The following is a 14,576-nucleotide window of genomic DNA, read 5'->3' as shown; positions in this document are numbered from 1 at the left end:
TCCATCCCAAGTCCCAACCTCACCGCCCCCCCCCCCCCCCCCGACGCGCCCGGTCCGTCCCGGCGTCCCCACCGGCGCGAGCGTCGGGCTTGCGGGGCGTCGCGTACTCGCGTTGCGCTGCTGCGACCTGCGAGCGGTCCGCTCTCCACAGTCCACAGCAAGGAGAAAGCGGGAGCGGGCGGTCGGCCGGCCGAAAGCCGGCCCTGTTCACCGGTTTAGTGAAACCGAGTACCAGCCCGCACCAACCCAGATGGAACCGTCGTCACGGTCTCTCGCGCGGGTTGGAGCCGGACCGGTATGGACCCACGTGAAGGCAACGGTGGTCTACTGGTTTGTGGGTTCGACCCGTGAAAACCACGGAGGCCGCGGAAGCCAAACGCTACGCATCGAGGCTGCAGCAAGGGGCTGCGGCCGGCGGCCGTGACGAAGCTGCCGCGTGAAGGCCCGCCGGCCTCGAGGTGGAGGCTGCGCTGAGGCAGCGTAGGAATTGAAGGAGGCTGTTACCTCCATGGATGGATGCTGGATCTCCCCCATCGAGCTCGGGGCGATGGATGGATCTCCGCTGACAAGGTTTGCCTTAATTTGCCTTCCCTCCTTGTGTCAATGGCTTCCTTTTTCATCCATATTTGCTCATTGTTCGTGGATTGTCTTCAACGATGAACTCTAGCTTAGATCTATAGGAAGTCACTTTTCCCTCTCATGTGATCTATAGAAAGGGATGCGCCCAATATTCAATCTATGGAAAGTCACTCAGGGGCGGAGCCAGGATTTGATCATTGGGAGAGCCAAGCAGTGATTGAAGGGGCCAACTGTCTTACCGCATGTCATCACTAGGTGAGTTTCACCTTCGCTAATGGTGCTACGGGAGCATTAGGGGGGCCGGCCCTGCCCGCCCCCTGTCTCTGCCCCTGAAGTCAATTTTCCCTCTCGTATCATCATGCTTTGCAATTTGATGATTTATTCTTCAAAAGAGACATGAATTTTCCCCGTCCATTGCAGGTTGTGATATACACTGCCTGAATGATTGAGCATGATGGAAGTAATCCATGTTTCTTCAGAGTATGTTCTTCCATAGTAAGCTGCCTTTGCAGCACAAAATTTCCTGAACTTTGAGATGCCATGATTGCTTTTCAGTTAGATAATGCCATAATCTAATACTAGGAGCATGTTCAGGCTCATCTTATCAGGGGATTAACTATCATTCTGCTTGGTCTATTCGATTCTAGACTAACATCTGGAACCATGAACAGATTAGAGAAGGTATATGTCATGGTGTGCAAACCCACAGCTGGGTGGCGTAGTGCACCCGTCTAAACCCAGAGGGTGAGTACTCGGGGGTTAGCTAGGATTAGTCCAATCTAGATGTAAGAACACGATGAACACAGCAGGTTTAGAGTGGTTCGGGCCGCCGGAGCGTAATACCCTACGTCCACTGTGTGTTGTATTGCTTGTGCTCTCCTTGGCCTTAGAGAGTGTCGAGAGAGGGTCTCCAGAGAGTCCAGAGAGACTAGAGAGACTTGCGTGTGCAGCGAGCGCCTCCCTTTTATATCTCAAGGGAGGCGCATACATGGCCGTTGAGTCCCCGACATGTGGGCCCAACGATGTTATATTTAATACGAATGGCCTAGCGCTATTATGGTGCTACGCCTGGGAAAGATCTTATTCCGGGATTTCCTTGCTTTGCCCGTGGGAATCTTCCGTCCGGCATAGCCATGCCCTGTCTTGTCGAAACAGCGCCAGGGCGTAGCTTGCGGCGTAGCCTGCCGCGTAGCTGAACGGGTCGTGTAGCTTTGCGGCATAGGCGGTATGATGAAAAGGTGTCGTGTCGTCGTATCCATTTAATGCGGCAGACGGGCTCTGCGCGGATGCGGCGCATGCGGCTGCACTGTGTACCTCGGTAATATGCGGTCTACAGTGAGGCCTGACAAAAGCTGCCCCGCGTGCCGCGGCGGCAGAGCACGCCTCAACAACCCGCATTGAATGCGTTGGGTGGGCGAGTATTCCAGTGGAAGACTCGCGCCCGCGCTTGCGCCTGCGGGACACGTGGCGCCCCCGGACCCCACCCCGGCGGTATATTGGTTCTACGCGCGTGGGAGGCCCGGACGGACGCGGGGAGGTCCCGGACCCCTATGGGGGGTCCGAGCCCTCGGCTGTTGGCGCGGAGCTTCCCCTCCTCAGGGACACGTGGCGTCACCGGACCCGTTCCCAGAGCGGGCAACCGGTCCGGGGCCGTTCGCCCGGTGAGGCGAGAGCCTGACTGTTCCGCCCCTTAGGGCGTAGTTATGGATGACTACGCGAGTCCTGTCTTGCTGCAGTAGTGGTGGGTATCCCTGCTACAGGGTACCGACAGTGGACCCCGGGCCCACCTAGGGAGAGGCGACGAATCCGCAGGTGGGGGCCACTACTGTGATCTGGCTCTGCAAAACTTGAAGCCTCTAGTGTTAGACTGTGTGCGTTGCAGGAGTCTTGTCCAGCTTTGACCATCCATCGGGTTTTTCGCTGCCTCATCACATCGCAACGGCTTACTGGCTCATGGCCCCCACACACAGTGGTACACCTAGTCACGCGAGCGACGCTCGGCATTGTTGCGGCCGGGGTAAATGGAATTTTTACCACCATCGCAGTTCCCAAAAAGCCTTGTCTTGCCGGCGCTTCGTGCGCGCACGTCAGCTCAGCTTCCGCCTCGCTTCGCGCACGGGCGACGGTTCAGATCCCGTGGTCGATGGTCCAGTGGTGGGGACGGAGACCTCCGCTAGGGAAAGCGTGCGGGAGGTTGTTGACTTTGTAGCTGCTTATTTCAAGCGGGTGCCTGCAGATTCCTGAGCTGAACCATCACAACAGTAGAACTTTTGTTTTTTGTTTTATGTAAAAACATTGTACTTGTTGAAATTTTAATAGAAGAAAATTTCAACTTAGCTGTTTGTCAGTTGCTCTGGTTTGCGGTATGCAGCACCCCGGTGCCCTGGCCCCCTGGTAGATAGGTTCAGTTGTTAGGACCTATCTGCCATCCGAGCCGAGAAGACGCTCCGGACCCCCGTATGAGGTTGAGCAAGTGTCCTTGGGCATAGGTGTATCATAGATTGCAAGTCAAACGAGCGACTTATTCCCTGTATAGCAGAAAAAACTACAGAGAGGAAAATCAAATTCGCTGGGATGGTAGTAATGATACTGCAACTTAGCTGTTTGACGCATGCAGAATCGATCCTTGGTATCTGGCTCAAAGCGAACGCTCCGGGCCCCCTGAGAGACAGGCTCAGTTGTTTGAGTCTGTCTACCACGAGACTGGACCTCGATCTGCATGAAGCCTTAAACCGATGCGGGGGCCCCTGGTAGGTAGGCTCAATGGTTTGAGGCTAGCTACCACCAGTTACGGCTCAACCTGCATACCACTCAAAGTCAAAGCTTAGTAGCAGGCCCGCGGGACCTATTCTGAACCGGCCCCCAATCTAGTATGAGGTCCGGTGCTCCGAATACGCAGGTCCAGGTAGCACAATGCTTGTTACAGAGTGGTGGAGTGTGTAGGCTTAAGGTACGAAACCAGGCTAAGCCGCTACACAGGGCTCCAGACCACTCCAGGAAACAATCACGACTTTACCGAACCTGGCTCCGACGTTCCAGACCCCTCCCTAGTGGGTGAGGCCATTCTGTCGTACTCGATCCTTTGAGATATGGAGCTGGACCTGCCGTGTAGGACTTAGGAAGCCAACCCTTGAGCTAGAACGAGGTCCGGGCCCCAAATTACCCAACTCCGGGTACTAGAGCACTCGTTACAGGGTGATGGAGCGTGTAGGCTTTGGGTACAGAACCGGCTAAGCGGCTACACAGGACTCCGGACCACCTCAGGAAACAAGCACCCCCTCTCCAGAGCAGGTCCTAGGGGTCCAGACCCCTCTCCCAGCAGCAAGGGGGTCCGGACCTGTACTGCAATCTAGCAACTCAATACAGATCTTAGTTGTAGCGACAAGAGTGGAAGTCCGCGCGGGGGTTAGAAAGGGAAAAGCTCGAGAATCGAAATGTGAAATAAAAATTTGACACAAAGACAGAACTGGGAACAAATCTTTCCTTTGCAACTTGATATACATGGCTTGCGTGATGGATGCCAGAGGCCGGGTTTATGAGGGCGGACCTCTACCGCTCTGGGCTGCGCGTTAATGCTAGCCGATGGTGCGATGGATGCCAGAGGCCGGGTTTACGAGGACGGACCCCCACCGCTCTGGACCGCACGCTAATTCTATCTTATTACAAAGGAAAATTTCATTTCCTGCTCTGTCTAAGTGTAAAACTTACGCAGATGCTTTATGTTCCATGGGTTGGGTAGCGGCACCCCTTCTTCTGTGGCAAGGCGAACGCATCCGGGCTGGCATACTTCTGTAACCTTGAAGGGACCCTCCCAGCTAGGGGAGAGTTTGTGGAGCCCTGCTCGGTTCAGGATCCGCTTTAGGACGAGGTCCCCAGCCCAGAGCTCCCTACTGTGCACGAACCGTTGATGATAATGCCTGAGCGCTTGGTTGTACCGTGCATTTCGAATTGCTGCTCGCCACCTTCGTTCATCAACGAAGTCCACATCATCACGCCGCAGTTGTTCCTGTATGGATTCGTCAAAAGCCTGGACCCGTGGTGAGCCTAGGTGGATTTCCGGGGGAAGGCATGCTTCAGCCCCATAGACCAGGAAGAATGGGTCTCCCCGGTGGCTCGGCTAGGTGTGGTCCGATTGCCCCATAGCACGCACGGAAGGTCATCAACCCATTTTGCACCATTCTTCTTCAAGCAGTTATAGGTGCGGGTCTTGAGTCCCCTAAGGACCTCTGCATTCGCTCTCTCGACCTGTCCATTGCTGCGGGGATGTGCCACAGACGCAAAGCATAGCTGGATGCCGATATCCTCGCAGTACTCTTGGAAGAGTCTGCTTTTGAATTGGGTCCCGTTGTCCGCGATGATGTGGTTTGGGATGCCAAATCTGCACACAATGGACTTGAGGAATGCGTTGCAGATTTTTTGGTGATGTTCACCACAGGGGTAACCTCCGGCCATTTTGTGAATTTGTCAATGGCGACGTAGAGGAACCGGTACCCGCCGACGCCCCGGGTGAACGGCCCCAGGATATCCACGCCCCATACGGCGAATGACCATGAGGGCGAGATCATTTGCAGAGCTTGAGCCGGTGTGTGTATTTGCTTTGCATGGAACTGGCATGCTTTGCAGGACCTTACCAGCTCAGCTGCATCCTGGAGTGCTGTCGGCCAGTAGAAGCCATGCCGAAAGGTCTTACCAACAAGCGTGCGAGATGAGGGATGACTTCCACACTCGCCTCCATGGATCTCCGCGAGCAACTCGCGGTCCTCTTCCTGGGAAATGAACCGCATGAGGATACCATTGGCGCCACGGCGGTAGAGATCCCCTTCTACCACCGCGTAGCGTTTAGCCAATCGTACTATGCGCTCAGCGGACACATCGTCATCAGGACGGATATTGTCTTTCAGGTAGTCCCGGATCTCGGAGATCCATGCATCGGGACCTCCCTGAGCAGGTGGGAGTGGTGCTATGAGGTCTCCAGGGTCCTCAACAGTGCACACAACCCTGGGCGGGCACCATGGATGGAATGCCGCTGGGACCGCTAGCTTCGAGGTGCTAGCTTGATCCCCTTCACCCAGTTCGGCAGGCTGGGCGGTAGGTCTCAGCAACTGTCTTTCGAAGACATCCTCGGGCACAGGTGCCCAGGTAGATGCTCTCGCGGAGAGATCATCTGCTGCTGAGTTGAATTCGCGGGGAACTTGTTGCATTTCCAAGGCGTCGAAGTCCTTCTCGAGCTTCCTCACATGAATGAGGTATGCCGCGAGCTAGGGATTGTTGCAGCTGCAATCCCACCGGACCTGCTTGATGATTAGATGAGAATCTCCCTTCACCAGGAGCTACCGGACCCCCAGAGACAGGGCTTGTGTCAGGCCAAAGATCAAAGCTTCGTACTCTGCCATGTTGTTGGTGGTCTTGAACTCAAGGTGCACCATGTACTTCAGCTGATCTCCGTTTGGGTCAATGAGGACCACACCAGCTCGAGCCCATTGCTTGCGGACGGACCCGTCGAAGAAGAGTGTCCAGTGGGGCTCGGTGAAGACTGGTGTCCTGACTTCCGGCTCCGGGGGTCCGGCGTTGAGGTCCGGACCCCCAGAATTGCTTGGGGAAGGAGTCCATTCTGCTATGAAATTAGCCAGAATTTGGCTTTTGACTGCATGGCGGGGCTGGAAGTCCAGCTGGAACTCAGCCAACTCTGCTGCCCACTTGGCGATGTTGCCCGTGGCGTTGGAGTTGTGCAGGATCGCTCTCAGCGGATAAGAGGTCACTACGACAACTCTGTGTGCCTGAAAATAGTGGCGCAGTTTACTGGATGAAATAAGTATGGCATAGATAAGCTTATGCGTCTCAAAATACCTGGCCTTTGCCTCGTGGAGGACTTCGCTGACATAGTAGACTGGCTTCTGGATGGTCCGGACCCTGGCCACCGGGTCCGTCTCACCCTTGTCCACCACGTCAGGTCCTTGGGCCCCCAGCGGTTCTGGGTTCCCACTGGGTCGAGGCTCCTCCAGACCCCCTTGTCCGGGGTCCAGACCTTCAGACAGAGGAGTGGCTGCTGGACCCCCATGTCCGTGGCCCGGCTCACCATTTTTGGCCGGGGAGACCCTGGTGTCCCCCTGGCGAGCTTGCTCCGTCCTCTCGGCCACCAGCACCATGCTGACCGCTTCTGCAGATGCAGCAAGATACAAAAACAACGTCTCACCTGGCTCTGGAGCCACCAATACTGGCAGTGAGGTAAGGTGTTGCTTCAGTTCCTGGAAGGCTTGTTCAGCCTCTTCAGTCCAAGTGAATGGACCGGACCTTCTCAATAGCTTGAAGAAGGGGAGGGCCCTCTCAGCCAGCCTCGAAATGAAGCGGCTAAGAGTGGCCAGAGATCCAGTAAGCTTCTGGACGTCCTTGATGCGGCCAGGAGGCCTCATCGCCTCGATCGCCTTGATCTTGGCTGGGTTTGCCTCGATGTGAGACCAGGAAACCCAGCAGCTCCCCTGCCGAGATGCCGAAAACGCACTTCTCGGGATTCAGCTTAGTGCACGTGGCGCACAGTCGGTCAAAGACGAGGGACAAGTCCTCAACTAGTGTTAACCCTACCTTAGTCTTGACTACAATGTCATCGACATACACCTCAACTATATCTCTAATTAGATTACAGAAAGTTTTGTTCATAGCTCGCACAAACGTGGGTAAGGCATTCCGCAGACCATATGGCATGACAATATAGCAATAAAGTCCATCCACTATTACAAAAGCAGTATGTTTCCTATCCTTTCTAGACATCTGAATCTTGTGGAAACCAGAGTATGCATCTAGGAAAGACAAAAGGTCACACCCGGAGGTGGAGTCCACAATCTGATCGATACGTGGAAGAGGATAGGGGTCTCTAGGACATGCCTTCTTGAGGTTGGTGTAGTCGATGCACATCCGAAGCTTTCCGTTGGCCTTTTTGACAACGACCAGGTTGGGCAACCACTCGGGGTGGTGGACCTCCTTGATGAAGGTAGCGTGTAGCAGCTTGCGGACTTCTTCACGGATGAAGTTTTGCCGCTCCACGGACTGCTTCCGAGGTTTCTGGCGTACCGGCGTGGCGTCGGGGTAGATTCTCAGATGGTGCTCGATCACTTCCCTGGGGATCCCGGGCATCTATGACGGTTCCCAGGCGAACACGTCCACATTTTCCCGGAGGAAAGTGATGAGCGTGTCTTCCTATTTCTCCTCCAGGTTTCCCGCGATGCGGGTGGTCCTGGAGGAGTCCGCTCCGATCTGCACGATCTTCACGGGAACATTGTCCGGATCAGACAGCTGAACCTTAGGTGCCTTTGCGGGCGCCCTGGATCGCGAGGTGGATGGGTCCGCCTCGGAACGTGCAGCCTCTGCCGCCAGAACATGCAGTTTCTCAACTGCAGCGACGGCAGTGGTGCGGTCACCCCGCACGGTGAGGACACCGGCAGGAGAAGGCATCTTCAGGGCCAAATATTCGTAATGGGCAATGGCCATGAAGCGGTAGAGAGCCGGCCTGCCAATGATGGCATTGAACGGGAGGTTCACCTCCGCAACATCGAACTGGATGCTCTCTGTGCGAAAGTTCTCCTCGGTCCCGAACATGACCGGCAGAGTGATGCTCCCCAGAGGGAACACCGGATGTCGGCCCACTCCGGAGAATGGGCGAGAGGGAGTCAGCTTGGACTCCGGGATCTGCAGCTGCTTGAACGCTGCATGGCTGATGACGTTGAGGCTAGCCCCACCGTCAATCAGCACGTGATAGAGCCTGATGTTGGCTATGACAGGGGCGGTGACTAGAGTAGTACACCAGCCCCGGCCATGTTCTCCAGGCAGTCAGATGGTCCGAAAGAGATGGTGGTGTTCCTCCACCTGTGGTGCGGCGCCGCCTTCGGGACCCCCGGCTTCTCCGAAAGGACCTCTCGGCGATGGGTCTTCACGTCCCGCCGGGAGACAAGCTCCCAGCTTCCGCCATACATTACGTACAGCTTCTTGCGGCGCTCCTCGTTGTCAGAGTCGGAGTTGTCGTGGCTGTAAACGCCCTTCAGCTCCTGAGCGGGAGATTGGTACCCCAGCTCCTTCTCCCCGGCAGCGGCCTCACTATCAGAGGCTTTATCCTTGCCAGACCGCTGGCGAGGAGGGGGTGAGCCGTCCTTGGAGGCCTGCTCACGCCGCCCACTGACCCGCTTCGCGAGTTTCTGGATTTCGCGGCAGTCAGCGGCGCTGTGGCGAGCGGTGGGATGAATTGGCCATGAACCTCCATTGCCACCTTGCGGGCGCGGACGCTTGCCATGCGCATTCTGGCCCCCAGCCGCTGCCGTAGCAGCTTGTTCCGCTGCTGCAGTGACCGAACCGCCGGCTTGTGGCTCCCCACGACCCCGGTTCTTGTTCTTCTTTTTCTTGCCACTGCCCTGGACGGTAGCTCCGGAGCCACCAGCCTTGGCGTCTCCGTCTTGGGGGGCTGAGTGCCATGCGCGGCCCTCAGCGGCCCTGGCACACTTGTCAGCCAGGGAGAAAAGCGTGGTAACGCTTTCCACCTCGTGCGTCGCTAGTTTCTCGAGTATCTTCTCATCACGTACCCCCTGACGGAAAGCAGTAATGATAGATGCATCAGAGATACGAGGAATGGTACCCCGTACCTTGGTGAAGCGCGAGATGAATGCTCAGAGCATCTCTCCGGGTTTCTGCCTCACGGCGTGGAGGTGAGCCTCCACACCATACTGCTGGTACGCACTGGCGAAGTTCGCAGTGAACCTCGCACAGAGCTCCTCCCAGGACTGAATCATCCCAGGAGTGAGGTTCATGAGCCAAGTCCGGGCTAGCCCAGTCAAGACTATATGAAAGTAGCTCGCCATGACAGCATCGTTGCCACCAGCTGCTGTGATGGCGGTAACGTACATCTGCAGGAATTCCGACGGATTAGTGGTACCGTCGTACTTCTTCGGCAGGTGCGGGCGGAACTTGAACGGCCATGCCACCGCGCGGAGGTGATCCGCCAGCGCAGCGCAACCCACCCCAGCCACCGGTGTGCCCGCCTGTATCCGTGCGTTTCCCGGAGGCTTGGGTGCCGCTGTATCCAAGTCGGCGTTGAGGTTGCGGCCCTCGATGTTGAGGCGGCGTTCTCGCGCCCTTTCCACGGAGATGCGGGCGTCCTCACCCGCGCGCCTGCTGTTGAGCTCCGCCCGCAGGTCTTTTGTTAGCGCACCCCTCACCATGGGGGAGCGCAAGGATGCTGACGCACCGACCTGGCGCTGGTGGTGGGGTACCACCGCATTGCCAGTCGGAGGTCGTTGCCCAGTCCTTGCAGAACTGGGGGAGGCATGAGCCAGATGGAGGAGACGGTCAACGTCGTCCCGCCACTGCCTCAGGGCATCTGGCAAGGCTGCAGCAGCCGGAGGGTTGCGAAGCAACTCCCTCGCTGCTGCCAGCGCTCTGCCATTTGCAGCTTGTGAGGGGGCCCTTGACGGGCGCCCTGACTCTTGCCGACGTGCAGCGCGCGCCGCTGCCGACGGTGGCTGCTCCACGGGCACGGTTGCCCCTAGCGCAGGAAGGCGAGAGGCGTGTGGCGCGGATGACGCCACACCCTTCGTCATCTCCACGTCGTCGTCGTGGTGGGAGTGCTCAACCACCCGAACCATGGAGATGGGCAAGAGATGTGCTAAAACTAGCTAAAGCTTCCCCTACCTGGCGCGCCAAATGTCGTGGTGTGCAAACCCACAGCCAGGTGGCGTAGGGCACCTGCCTAAACCCAGAGGGTGAGTACTCGGGGGTTAGCTAGGATTAGTCCAATCTAGATGCAAGAACACGATGAACACAGCAGGTTTAGAGTAGTTCGGACCGCCGGAGCGTAATACCCTACGTCCACTGTGTGTTGTACTGCTTGTGCTCTCCTTGGCCTTAGAGAGTGTCAAGAGAGGGTCTCTAGAGAGTCCAGAGAGACTAGCGAGACTTGCGTGTGCAGCGAGCGCATCCCTTTTATATCTCAAGGGAGGCGCGTACATGGCCGTTGAGTCCCCGACAGGTGGGCCCAACGATGTTGTATTTAATATGAATGGCCTAGCGCTATTATGGTGCTACGCCTGGGAAAGATCTTATTCCGGGATTTACTTGCTTTGCCCGTGGGAATCTTCCGTCCGGCATAGCCATGCCCTGTCTTGTCGAAACGGCGCCAGGGCGTAGCTTGCGGCGTAGCCTGCCGCGTAGCTGAACGGGTCGTGTAGCTTTGCGGCGTAGGTGGTATGATTAAAAGGTGACGTGCCGTCGTATCCATTTAATGTGGCAGAAGGGCTCTGCGCAGATGCGGCGCATGCGGCTGCACTGTGTACCTCGGTAATATGCGGTCTACAGTGAGGCCTGACAAAAGCTGCCCCGCGTGCCGCAGTGGCAGAGCACGCCTCAACCACCCGCATTGAATGCGGTGGGTGGGCGAGTCTTCCAGCGGAAGCCTCGCCCCCGCGCTTGCGCCTGCGGGACACGTGGCGCCCCGGACCCCACCTCGGCGGTATATTGGTTCTACGCGCGTGGGAGGCCCGGACGGACGCGGGGAGGTCCCGGACCCCTATGGGGGGTCCGACTTCCGAGCCATTGGCTGTTGGCGCGGAGCTTCCCCTCCTCAGGGACACGTGGCGTCACCAGACCCGTTCCCAGAGCAGGGAACGGGTCCGGGGCCGTTGGCCCGGTGAGGCTAGAGCCTGACTCCCTGGGGCCCGGCTGCTCCGCCCCTTAAGGTGTAGTTATGGATGACTACGCAAGTCCTGTCTTGCTGCAGTAGGGGTGGGTATACCTGCTACATCGTACTGACAGTATAGTTCTTCACTTCCTGTAATTCAGTACAAAGTGGTGCCATATGTGTCACAATTGCTAACAGTGTTATTTTCTGTTTATTCAGAATTTTTTCTTTCAAAGGACTGCGTAGATAACCAACAACAGATTGCTAACAGTATTCTTGGTGCAGTCATCAGCTTTGTGTGAAAGCACTCGGGAGTTTCCTTATATTTTGGTTAACTGAAATTATTGTTGGATTTAAGAAATCTATTGTATGGAACATTGTTAGTTCCCTGGATGTGCTATTCTCTTTCCGGGAGATGTTTTTCATGTTCTTGTTGAGTCATTGCAATTTTTGATTAAATCAGAATGTCTGCCTAGGGCTTGATAATTTTTCAGACATGATATTATTTACTTTTGAGAATCTTGAGTTTTTATATTTGAAAATATTTGATATGTATTTATTCCCACTTCTTGTTTAGCAAAATCAAATATTGGCAAAAAAACTAAAGCTAATAGACATAAACTGATAAACATCCGACCACGAGGTAGCAAAGAACTTATCTTGTGTTACAAGGCCTTACGGTGTTACTCCCTCCGTTCCAAATTATAAGCCATTCCAAGAAATTTGGAGAGTCAAATTTTTTCAAGTTTGACCAAATTTATACAACAAGATAATAACATTTACGATACCAATTAAGTATCATTGGATTTTTTGTTAGTTATATTTTTATAGTATACTCCCTCCTTCCCTGTTTATAAGGCATACACGTATATCAAGATTCAAACCTTGTCATCTTTGACCAATAATTTGACTATTAAATTTTTATTTTTATAATGCAAATTTCATATGATTGGATTCATAATCAAATATATTTTACAATGATTATAAGTTTATAATCAAAAGTGATATAATATATGATAAATAAATGGTCAAAGTGTTGTTTAGAAGACCGTGTCATGTTCCACCATGCCTTATAAACGGGGAAGGAGGGAGTACTTATTTAATGTCATAAATCTTTATGTTTCGCTCTATAATTTTGGTCAAACATTAAGATGGTTTGACTCTCCAAAATTCATGGAATGACTTATAATTTGAAACGGAGCGAGTACCGTATTACCATTTGAAATTACATTTAAATTTGTGCATCTAAAATTCCAACAAAAATATAAATGGATAGTCCATGTCATCTTCCACCATCATGCAAAATTTGAGATGCAACGAACTTTTGTGCAAGATGCAACAAAAAAGTGAAATCTGCGTGTGAACAGTAGCGCTAGCGGGTCCGCGATGCACAGTTGCAACCCGCTACTATTCAAGTACAAGTTTCTCTTTTTTGTTTCTTCTTGCCCAAATTTTGGTTCAATCTAAAATTTTGCATGATGGTAGATGCTTGTGTGCTCTATTCATTCATATTTTTGTTGGAATTTTAGATGCACAAATTTAAGTGTAAGTTCAAACGGTAATACGGTCTTGTAACACAGGATATGTTCTCCTTTTGTCAGCTCCACAATGGTCTTGTTTGGCTATTCCACTATTCTAATACGCACGTTTCTCGAGAAGAGAATCTCGTATATATGGTGTACTAAATGAAGTTTATTTGTAAAAATGTTTTGGGGATGGGTGTAATTTTTCACGACGAATCTAATGACGGTAATTAATCGATGATTGACTACAGTGATGCTACAGTAACCATCCTCTAATCGCGCGGTCAAAAGGTCTTATTAGATTCTTCAAAGTCACTAGCGTGAGGTTCTGGAGTTGGTTTTGTAAACTGTCTTTGTTTGATATCGTAATTAATAGTCAAAATGTCACTATTCATTATCACGCTAAAATTCTAGTGCGAACCAAACGAGGCCAAAGACGGGGTGCGGGTGTAAGAGTATGGTCAAAAGGTAAAGATTCGTTTGTTTCGCCCGTGAGCGCAGCCAGAGGGGGAGGTGCCGTACCCACTGCGATCTGCGAAACCTCCCAAAAGGGGAAAAAATGGTCGTCGATAGGGTCTTGTTGTTTGGTTTCATTCTAGTATCTCTTGAACGAGTACTGTTTATAATTTTGACCACTAATTAGAGATATTAAATAAAAATAGTTTATAAAACCAACTCTAGAACACTACACTAGAAATCCTGACGAATCTAACGAGACATTTGACTACATAATTAGAAGATTATTAATATAGTATTATTGTAGCCAATCACCAATTAATTATCGTTATTAGATTTATCACGACAAGTTACATACATCCGTGAAAAAATTTTACAAACAGACTTCATTTAGTACTTCATATTGAGCTTAAAATTGATATTCTAGAATCTCTAGAATGTAACCAAACAAGGCCAGGCGTTCCTGCGCTGGTACAGTTGCTACCGGTTGAACCAGCCGGGGTGTAGATATCGAGTAGAGCGAAACAGATATTTCTAGGGGGGCTGTGATTTAATCCTTCTAAGGTTTTTTCCATTTCTGAAAGAAATAAAAAAAATTGGTGATGTTCAAAGTCATATTAGAAAGGAAAAGTCTAAATTATTCCCCTAAACTATCGCCATAGTTTGGATAACTCTCTGAACTATCGTTTGATTCCTTTTACAATCCAAACTATGCTCTTTGGTTCAAATTACCCCATAATACAAATTATCCTTTTCATTTCTCTATACATAGGTGGAGTTTTAACTGAAATTTTACAAGATAATAGTACACATCATAACACATTTTAGAAAAAATACATCATAATTTTTTGTAACTGTTTTGATAGGTTAGGATATTTAATAATAAACTAAACATTGGGGGTACAAAATTATATGAAAAATAATGATAAAAAATTATAACAAAATTTTAAATATGTACTGTGATGTCTACTACTATCTTGTAAAATTTGAAATTAAAATTCAACTTGTGCAGGGAGAAGTAAAAAAGACAAACTATATATGGGGATAAAATAGACTAAATTGCATAGTTTATGAGGTAAATTGAACCAAATTATAGTTTAGGGTGTTATTTAGACTTTGTCTACACTTGAAGGGAGTAAATTGGACTTTTTTCTATCAGAAAATTGGCCGCAAAATATCTAAAAACAGCAATAAATTTTACGACTACGTTGGAGTACATGAACGGAGCTGGAAAAAACGAACATGCTTAGTCTTTTATACATAATTTAGTTACAGTGCCAATTAATGTCCAAATAAAAGCGTGGAAAATCTATGAAAACGTGCCTGTTGAATACAAAAAAATATTTTTTAGTATGAAATACCTC

General features: G+C 51.8%; 1 long non-coding RNA gene across 2 annotated transcripts; it reads left to right on the top strand.

Moving 5' to 3' along the window:
* Window positions 1-354: 354 nt before the first annotated feature.
* On the top strand, window positions 355-11,620 carry LOC120658468. Of its 2 annotated transcripts, XR_005668672.1 has the most exons (3): window positions 355-570; window positions 1,000-1,260; window positions 11,453-11,620. It is a non-coding gene; the product is annotated as an uncharacterized LOC120658468 (long non-coding RNA). The 2 variants fall into 2 exon arrangements; XR_005668671.1 differs by lacking the exon at window positions 355-570 and having other exon boundaries at window positions 917-1,260.
* The last annotated feature ends 2,956 nt before the right edge of the window (window positions 11,621-14,576 follow it).

The sequence above is a fragment of the Panicum virgatum genome, chromosome 2N (assembly GCF_016808335.1).
Source record: "Panicum virgatum strain AP13 chromosome 2N, P.virgatum_v5, whole genome shotgun sequence".
Lineage (NCBI taxonomy): Eukaryota > Viridiplantae > Streptophyta > Magnoliopsida > Poales > Poaceae > Panicum > Panicum virgatum.
This window is presented reverse-complemented; position numbering and strand designations above follow the sequence as displayed.